This window comes from Anabrus simplex, chromosome 1, assembly GCF_040414725.1.
Source record: "Anabrus simplex isolate iqAnaSimp1 chromosome 1, ASM4041472v1, whole genome shotgun sequence".
Classification (NCBI taxonomy): domain Eukaryota; kingdom Metazoa; phylum Arthropoda; class Insecta; order Orthoptera; family Tettigoniidae; genus Anabrus; species Anabrus simplex.
Window position 1 is genome coordinate 40,455,939 of NC_090265.1, and position 9,771 is coordinate 40,465,709.

Sequence of the window (9,771 nt, forward strand, 5' to 3'; positions counted from 1 at the left end):
AAGACACTCAATGAATATGGCAATCCAGATGAGATGTATGGTGCATGAAAATGAAAAACTAAAACCGGTTTTCCAGTCTGTGACTGGGTCAGGGATGGAATGAATGAAGCCCCATCTTGTGGCGAGGATGGAAATTGTGCCAGCTGCCGAGGCCTGTCGCACTCCTCTGGGGCAATGATTAATGACTGACAGATGAAATGAAATGATAGTGGAGAGTGTTGCTGGAATGAAAGATGACAGGAAAAACCAGAGTACCCAGAGAAAAACCTGTCCCGCCTCTGCTTTCTCCAGCACTAATCTCACATGGAGTGACCGGGATTTGAACCATGGAACCCAGCGGTGAGAGGCCGACGCGCTGCCGCCTGAGCCACGGAGGCTCATGCATGGTGCATATGAATTTCGAATCTTCCACAAAGAGAGCATAACTGAGACAGTCACATCTAGTTTGTGTCCTCTCTCCTAGTGCGTCACTCATGTTGGATCAAGTGGTGAGGAATAGGGAGATATACAGTGGGAGCAAGACATCTTCCTTGAAGACCTGGATTTTCCTTATGGGAGGCTGTTGGAGTTAGAATAAGAAGTAGCGGCTTGAGGGCTTAAAATAAATGCTGCAAAGACCAAAGAGATGAGATTCAATGGTTCACCAAGCAATCAGGTCATCACATATAGAAAGCAAATGGAAAGAGTTAGTTCCTTTGTCTGCCTCAGGAGCATGACAAAAACTGATGACGAGGAGGAAAACGTCGATGCTCAAATCCAGAAACTGAAAGAGGCAGTAGTTCTACTATAACCAATGGTCTTTTTTAAAGAACAATTTAGGGGTACTCTCGTCTGAACTCAACTTAATCGGTAACTACAAATTAAAAATTTCCCTCCTGTAATGGCAGTAATAGTAAAGTAAGTAGTAGACCTCCTGTATGTATTAGAAATTATCTCACATCACAGCAACTTCCATGCTGGTATCTGTTTGTCTGTGCTGTAGCGTTGCCTATGAGATATTAAAGGCTGAAAAATACAGCACACTGGACGCGGCCTTGAGATACTTCCGACTATCGCCACTAGAGTTCTCTTTACTGAGCTGTCTCGCCTGCTCATTACCACACATTCGAATATGAAAAACTATAACAATTCATGAAACTAGTCATTTTAGAAGTCACTAAACAGATATGAGATAAAAAGTTGACCAAGAGCAATTCTATCAGTTACTTTCTGCAACGAATTTCTTACACGATGCTTACACGAAATAAGTAACTTTGTGATATTAAGACAAATATATCAGCAGCAATAATGTTAATAAGAACCATTTCATCTCATAGAAATACCAGTATTGTATATATTGCGTGACGTACCAGTACATATAATTAGATCAATCAATCAATCAATCAATCAATCAATCACAACGGATCTGCATTTAGGGCAGTCACCCAGGTGGCAGATTCCCTATCTGTTGTTTTCCTAGCCTTTTCTTAAATGATCACAAAGAAATTGGAAATTTATTGAACATCTCCCTTGGTAAGTTATTCCATTCCCAAACTCTGTCCAATTCGTCCTCTTGAATTCCAGCTTTATCTTCATATTGTGATCTTTCCTACTTTTAAAGACATCACTCAAACATATTTGTCTACTGATGTCATTCCACACCATCTCTCCACTGACAGCTCAGAACATACCACTTAGTCGAGCAGCTCATCTCCTTTCTCCCAAATCTTTCCAGCAACATTTTTGTAACGCTACTCTTTTGTCAGAAATCACCCAGAACAAATTGAGATTACCTGAATTGCAGGAAGCTATCATAATTTCAGCACTTTGCGGCTTAGGGTTTTCGTTCTGAAATTCTTGAAGTCTGATCGGAAATTTCTTTGGCGTGATTGTCCAGAATCACTTTTATAAACTTTGTTAGCATGGCTTACCTGGCAAGTATTCTGTTTTTTCTGTAAAATGTAGGGATTTTGAGTGTGTTTTATGGTTGTATGGATGAACAACGTTATTGTACGTATTTTGAATATCCGCACTTATTTTCGCTTTCTACGGTCAAATCGGATTGGTTGACTTTCGATAGTAGCTGGTAATATGAGATGCAGTGTTTGAAATTTGACCGGTAGCTGTATCGATAATCCCATTATCGATTATCACCATGCTTTTGTCACCTGTTCGACCTCAACTGCTACTTCATTCACTGAGATGTTCCCAAACAAGTAGCAGGCTGTGAATTTATATATAACAACTTTAGTAACTCTGTCGTGCTTCATAGCAGCTGAAAAGCTTTGTTTGTGTGTGTGGGGGTGAGTAACATTGGCGGTAGTTCTGAAACTCGTGAAATTGTGTGACAAATTTGTAAGCGATTTAGTATTTTTAGAGGTGTTTGTAATGAGTTGAACTAAAAAACAATATTATCAATCTTTTAGGGAGGCATATTCTGCTGAATTTCCTTGTTTTATACAATCACGGAAAGGCGAAACATTCACATTCTTTTCCATGTGCTCGTGTGATATAAATGTTTCTCACGGAGGAAGAACAGCATTAGTAAATCACATTAAATCTGCTAAACAGTCTCCAATACAAAATTTAAGGATGGCAGTCAGAAATTTAATTTGTTTTTTACCTCTTCTGATATAGTAAGAGTGGAATGCTTGTTCACTTCATTTTCAATTGAACATAATAGCTGCTGCTGATCATGCTGGTGTTCTGTTTAGGAAAATGTTTCCAGGTTCAGAAATTGCAAAAATAATATGGCTGTGGTGGTACAGAAACCACACACAGATTCAAGAAGCGAACTTGTTGGTTACATGCCACATGAACCATTTTCTTTAGATATGGATGGAGCAAAAATAGTAATGCTTAAGCTTTATGCTATTGTCATCACCTGTCTTATGGCAAAGCAGGAAAAGATAGTTAGCTCAGTGTTGTCTGTCCCAGTCTCGGTAGGTGATTCAATGGGACGTAATATTGGTAATTTGGTAATTTCACAGTTAGAGTGTTACAAAATATCAATTCAAAATTGTGTAGTGTTCTGTTCCAACAATGCTCCAGTCGTGATTGGAAAGAAGCACAGGCATCTGTCTTTGTCCTGGGTTGTTCGTGCCATTTGATTAACTTGGCTGCTGAGAAAGGTGCAAGCAGTTTGCCTGTTAAAGTTGATGAACCATTAATTGACATCCATTATTTCAAAAAGAGTTGTAAGAGGAAGGAACACGTTCAGATATTCCAAGAGCTTTGCGACAAGGAAACAAAGAAGATACTGAAATATGCTTGCACAGGATGGCTATTGTTAGGAAGGTGTCTGCAGAGGCTGTTAGGGCAATGGGATCCACTACTTGGTTTCTATAAAGATGAGGTGCTTGTTAATGCTCAGTGTGTATCAACTACTAGCTTAACATCATTTACGATCCCAAAAGCCAAGCCTGGTAGTTCCAAAGACCATGAAAAGAGGAAAACTAGTGAGTTGTCAGAATTGGTCGCTCTCAAAGATTTGCATGTGTCTCAAAATCTGACACTCCTGTGCTAAAGAATAAGAACATTATTCAAAATCGTGAAGAAAATGTTTTTATGGTTCGGTCTTCAGGCTTAAATGAGGCATACTGTGCTTTCCTGTATGCTATCATTCTTTTATTTGAGAATCTCAATTCTACACTTCAGAGTGCTTTCCCTCACAATCATAAACTACTAGAACTAATGATGAACCTGTTAAAGTAGCTGCTTTCCAGATTTGTTAAACCAAAATTGATCAAAAGTTCCCTTTCATAAAAAGTTCCATACCATTCTATTGAGAATCAGAGAGACAATGATGAGCTAGTCATTAGTGTTGAGACAATGAACTTGGTGAAGAAACTTAATGATAGAGATAAATCAACATTCTTTTCATCTGCCAGGGGTTACTTCTGCAAAGCATGTGATTATATTATTCACAAGTTCCCTCTCAATGATGAAGTACTGAAAGATGCAAAGGTTGCAGATGTTTCAAAAATTGAAGATGCCCAGTTTTCTTCTGTACAATTCTTTATAGAAAGATTTCCATCATTGCTGCCGAGGAAGGACAGTGAGTTGGTTGAGGATGCAATGAGTGTGCTTCAGAACCAATTCGTAGGTCTTCTGATTGATGACTGTGCTACTGTTGAGAGTGAGAATCTGATAGATGATACCCCTGGCTCACTTGATATTCATGGAGCTGATGGTGTTCCTCCGTATGATAGCAACTTGTGAAAATTAAATTTATAATTCCACCTTTACAATACTGTAATTTTCTTTATTGAAAAGACTACATTAGACCATATTATTCGTGATACATGTTTCATCCTCTTATGGAACATCTTCAGTCACACATACAAACATTGAAAATAAGGTGAGGACAAGTTAAAATTAGTTAATGAAAAGTCTTTCAATCTTGTGACGCGGCATGTTAGCGTCTTGTCAATCTTGAATCTTAAAATGGTGCAGCATGAACATGATATGAACCATGAAGCGCAGTTAAAACACAGATTAAAATGTTTTTATATGCATAGAATTGCCCAAATATAAAACAACATGAGTGGCTGTATGAATAAAATTATAAACTTACTGTACATAAAATAGTGTGATGATAATGCCACATTAAAATAGCTTCCTTAATTAGATGAAGGTGGAGTTATGTTAATGACACAAGTTGAACTTGATTGTGTGTTGACAATATGGGCCTAAAAAAGAAAAAAATGTGAGTGAACTAATGAAAAAATTCAATTGAAATGTAAACTGAGTGTCCATCTGGTCACTCACCTCCTTACCCGTCCTGCATCAACCACTCCACATCAAAGTGTTATTACAGTATTGTAGAGGTGGAATTATAAATTTAATTTTCACAAATTGATACTTTTTGACAATACAGGCTCTACTATGAAATTTATTACCTGTAATAAGTATGATATAATATCCAGGCTAATGCTTTCTGTTCTGACTCTACCGCACAGCAGTGCTGAATGTGAACGTGTGTTCAGCTTGGTGAAAAAGAAACAAAATCAGTTTTGGTCCTCATTGTCAAACGAAATTCTGGATTCTATTTCTGTTTTGAAAACCAGAAGTACTAGTCCATGTTACTCGAGTAGATTTCTTCCAGAATTTCTGAAGACCGAGCTCGATAGCTGCAGTCACTTAAGTGTGGCCAGTATCCAGTATTCGGGAGGTAGTGGGTTCGAACCCCACTGTCGGCAGCCCTGAAGATGGTTTTCCGTGGTTTCCCATTTTCACACCAGGCAAATGCTGGGGCTGGACCTTAATTAAGGCCATGGCCACTTCCTTTCCTCTCCTAGCCCTTTCCTGTCCCATCATCACCATAAGACCTATCTATGACAGTGCGACATAAAAGCAACGTGTAAAAAATGAATTTATGAAGAAAGCAAAGAAAGCAACTCATCTCCATCATTCCTCTCCAACCTGTGATGGATAATAGCCTGCATACTGTGAACTTGACAGAATTTTGTAAATAAGTGTACATGTTTAGTTTAATTATAACAGTGATATTCATAATGTAACCCGCTAGTTTAAAGAGCAGTTAAATACTGTTTGTGTACTGTGTGAACTGTTCCCAGCGTTAAGTGAAAACAGATGAGCACTCATCAAGATGTAACTTTGTGTAAGTATTTAATTTTAGGGGTGATCGTAACATGTATTTGACTTGTATTAGTATTGTTTGTAATCTCCCCTCTTAGGCATAAAATCTCAAGGATAATTTAATAAAATCACCTATTCAATACTTTCCACATTTAATGTGGTTTGAATCTACATGAATTTATGTAGACTTATCAGGTACATGTTTCACCCATTATCTGGGCATCTTGAGCCTGTAGACAACCTTTAGATCAAGGTTTGGGACATTTTTAACCATATATAGTATAATATATGAATGTTAATAATCTCTTAAGACTAATATGCTAGGATAATCATTTTAAAAATGTAAATGTGGCATGTTAGTCTTAAGAGATTATTAACGTTCATATATTATACTATATATGGTTAAAAATGTCCCAAACCTTGATCTAAAGGTTGTCTACAGGCTCAAGATGCCCAGATAATGGGTGAAACATGTACCTGATAAGTCTACATAAATTCATGTAGATTCAAACCACATTAAATGTGGAAAGTATTGAATAGGTGTTTTATTAAATTATCCTTGAAATTTTATGCCTAGCGTCATCTTCAATACGGAACAATAATGAGAGTTGTTACTTGTAATCTCCCCCTATTGCTGTCCTGTTTTCACTAAGTCTCAAAACTTTGTGATGCATGCGCGCGTTGTTAAAATTTTTCCGCTTTAGGACTTTCTGGATTTCTCTTTTTGAAGTTGGCAGGTGTGATATTATTTTACCTAGTGTTTCCTGCTCACAACAACCAACACAGTGAATGTTACAGGAACTGGGCACAACATAGACTAGCTTCTTTACAATTTTTTGCCCCAATTTGTCCTCTTGAATTCCAACTTTATCTTCACATTGTGATCTTTCCCACTTTTAAAGACGCTACTCAAGTCCTCCCACGCCATCTCTCCACTGACAGCTCAGAACATACCACTTAATCAAGCAGCTCGTCTCCTTTCTCCCAAGTCTTCTTTACAACATAGCTTCTTTACAAGATTTGTTTTTCCCAAGTAAAGCAAAGAGGAGCATGTGAATTTTAAAATATTTCTAAGGAAATACACAAACATTCTGAATGGATACCGCATTCTAATTAGGTGTGTTAGAGGACTGTCACTGGTGGCTGATGATAGACCTTGTAGGCAGGTTTCACAGTGTGTATGCTCCTCAGCCACTCTTACCAAATAGCCAGCTATCATTACCTGGGAGGCAAATTCCTAAATGACCAATTTTACCATTCTTTTCAATTTGGTTTACTTTTTCAGTCACTACTGATCTGCATTTAGGGCAGTTGCCCAGGTGGCAGATTCTATCTGTTGTTTTCCTAGCCTTTTCTTAAATGATCGCAAAGAAATTGGAAAATTATTGAACATTTCCCTTGGTAAGTTATTCCAATCCCTAATTCCCCTTCCTATAAATGAATATTTGCCCCAATTTGTCCTCTTGAACTCCAACTTTATCTTCATATTGTGATCTTTCCTACTTTTAAAGACGCCACTCAAACTTATTCGTCTACAGATGTCCTCCCATGCCATCTCTCCACTGACAGCTTGGAACATACCACTTAATCGAGCAGCTCATCTCCTTTCTCCCAAGTCTTCCCAGCCCAAACTTTGCAACATTTTTGTAACACTACTCTTTTGTCAGAAATCACCCAGAATAAATCGAGCTGCTTTTCTTTGGATTTTTTCCAGTTTTTCAAATCAAATCAAATCAAAATCTCTTTATTTGCAAATGAGGTGTCTACCTCGGTGGCAAATGGTACACTAAAATACATTATTGTCAAGCATTAAATTTTAAATTAACAAGAGAAGAAATTTTTTTTTCTAGAATACAATAATATACAATTTATGCTAACAATTCTTTTTCTATTAAACAAACAGATCATCCTTAATAAATGTATATTGTTTACAAAATTCTACTTATAATATCGCCTATACTCACAAACATAGTCAACTCATATACAGTATGTGGAATTACTTCAAATAATACTATGCAACTGGTATAAGATTAAAATTTACATTGCATTTATTTACTTTTTTTTTTACCCATTTTGGAACCTAAGTAGCATAACGACCTGCTGCATCTTAACCAGAGCCCCCTTTTGCCATCACTTTTCAGAGTTCCTGAAGGACCTTCGCAGCTACCGTAGCGGTCCCAGGGCCCTCGAAGTCCCCACTGTACTTCACCCCTACAGGCAGTCCCCTACTTTGGCTGTCCAAATTCCATGGACCAGGGGATGGAATTAATTATTTTTTTAAACACACATTTTTTATTTACAATAGCCTGCACTGGTCGCATCTACCCAGTACCATTCTGGATGTTACAGTGTGTTTCAAAACTCTGTAGTTGATTATAAATCATATATCCAGGTAATAATAAATTATATACAGGTTCTTACATTAACTGAATTCATATAAATATCTATATACAATAAATATTTCATGACATAACCTCACAAATAATGCAATCGTAAACTAATAATGATACTAATAAGTAAATGAAATGAAATGGCATATGGCTTTTAGTGCAGGGAGTGTCCAAGGACTTGTTCAGCTCGCCAGGTACAGGTCTTTTGATTTGACGCCCGTAGGCAACCTACGCATCATGATAAGGATGAAATTATAATGAAGAAGACACATACACCCAGCCCCGTGTCAGCAAAATTAACCAATGATAGTTAAAATTTCTGACCCTGCCGGGGATCGAACCCGGAACCCCTGTGACCAAAGGTCAGCACACTAACCATTTAACCATGGAGCTGGACGTACTAATAAGTGGATGTACATCACAAGTCATAATAAGAAGAAGAAGAAGAAGAAGAAGAAGAAGAATTTCAGCTTGATACTTGCATTATTTACCCCTGGGTGAGAGAATATTGTTTTCAAGTTATATCAGTTTATCACACTTGCATCAATATATGAACTGGCCGGCCACCCTGCCTCTACCTGCTTCCCGCTGCTACTCCTGTCTATGTGGTGCTTTAATGAGCAAAATTTGACACCCCAAAACAGGAGCTAAATATATGACTGGGCATCTAATTTTTATGTCTGTCCGTTAGATCATCAGCCCGGAGGCTGGTTGAATCCTCAAATAGCACCACCAAGGGCTATGCAGTTATAGGGAATCCACAAAAACCAATGGCAGCACCAAAATGAGGCGTACTAGGCAAGATGAGGAGTGAGGTAGTTTGCCATTGCTTTCCTCACTTGGCCAGAAAGTGCTATTGCAGCACGACTAACCCTATGAGCAACACACTGGTCATGCTCTGAACATCATTACTCAGCACCACCCATACTGCAGCAGCTTCCATATTGTCAAAGCCATGGATGATACTGGCCTGTGCCAAGAGACGGATGCAAAAGTAATTTTTATATGGATGAATAAAACATTCCTACTAAAGTCAAATCTCAATCAGACAGGAGATTATCAGGTGGAAGGATTTCATTGTGAGCAGAATTGATCTGAAAGAACTTGGATTAATGTGCCCATCTCTGTTCCCTCTGCCTGCAATAGCTTGTCATCGTATTTATCCTTTCAGGTGTTCCCTTCCTCCTTCGTATCTTTGATAACATATATTCACAAACTTGTTAGTTTCATTTCCATTATTTCAATTATTTCTAGTCACATATAAAAAGATAGGAACACATAATAGGATAAACAGATCAGTGTGAAAAGAAGGAGTAAGAGAAAGAGATGAGGACAACTATGGAAACAAAAGAAAAACAGCCTTCACACAGATGGACTCTCTCCTCATCAGTCCCAGCTCACTGGGGTCAATTGTTGAGTCTGCCTCTTACTCCTACAGAACCCATTGCCTGTTGTCCTCGAAGCACAAGTGACATCAGTGTGAACAGGCAAGTTGGCACTTGTTACCCTTCTAGCAAGAATGCTGCTACCTATTTTGTGCTCATTCAGGATGAGAATGTACGATCCTCCAATGCTTCCACCAACTTTGCATGTCATTCACTCACATTTCTGCTGCAAACCAATGGTACTTTCATGCATAACCACTGTTCCAGCCAACTACTATTCATATCTGATGAAGATTGTAAAGTAGTGACTGTCTACTCTCCACACAATGATGTCCTTGAACATCATTGCCACTGCCTCGCTGATGCATCTTTAAATTCTGGCAGAATCTTAAGATTCAGTAGAATATAAGTGACCT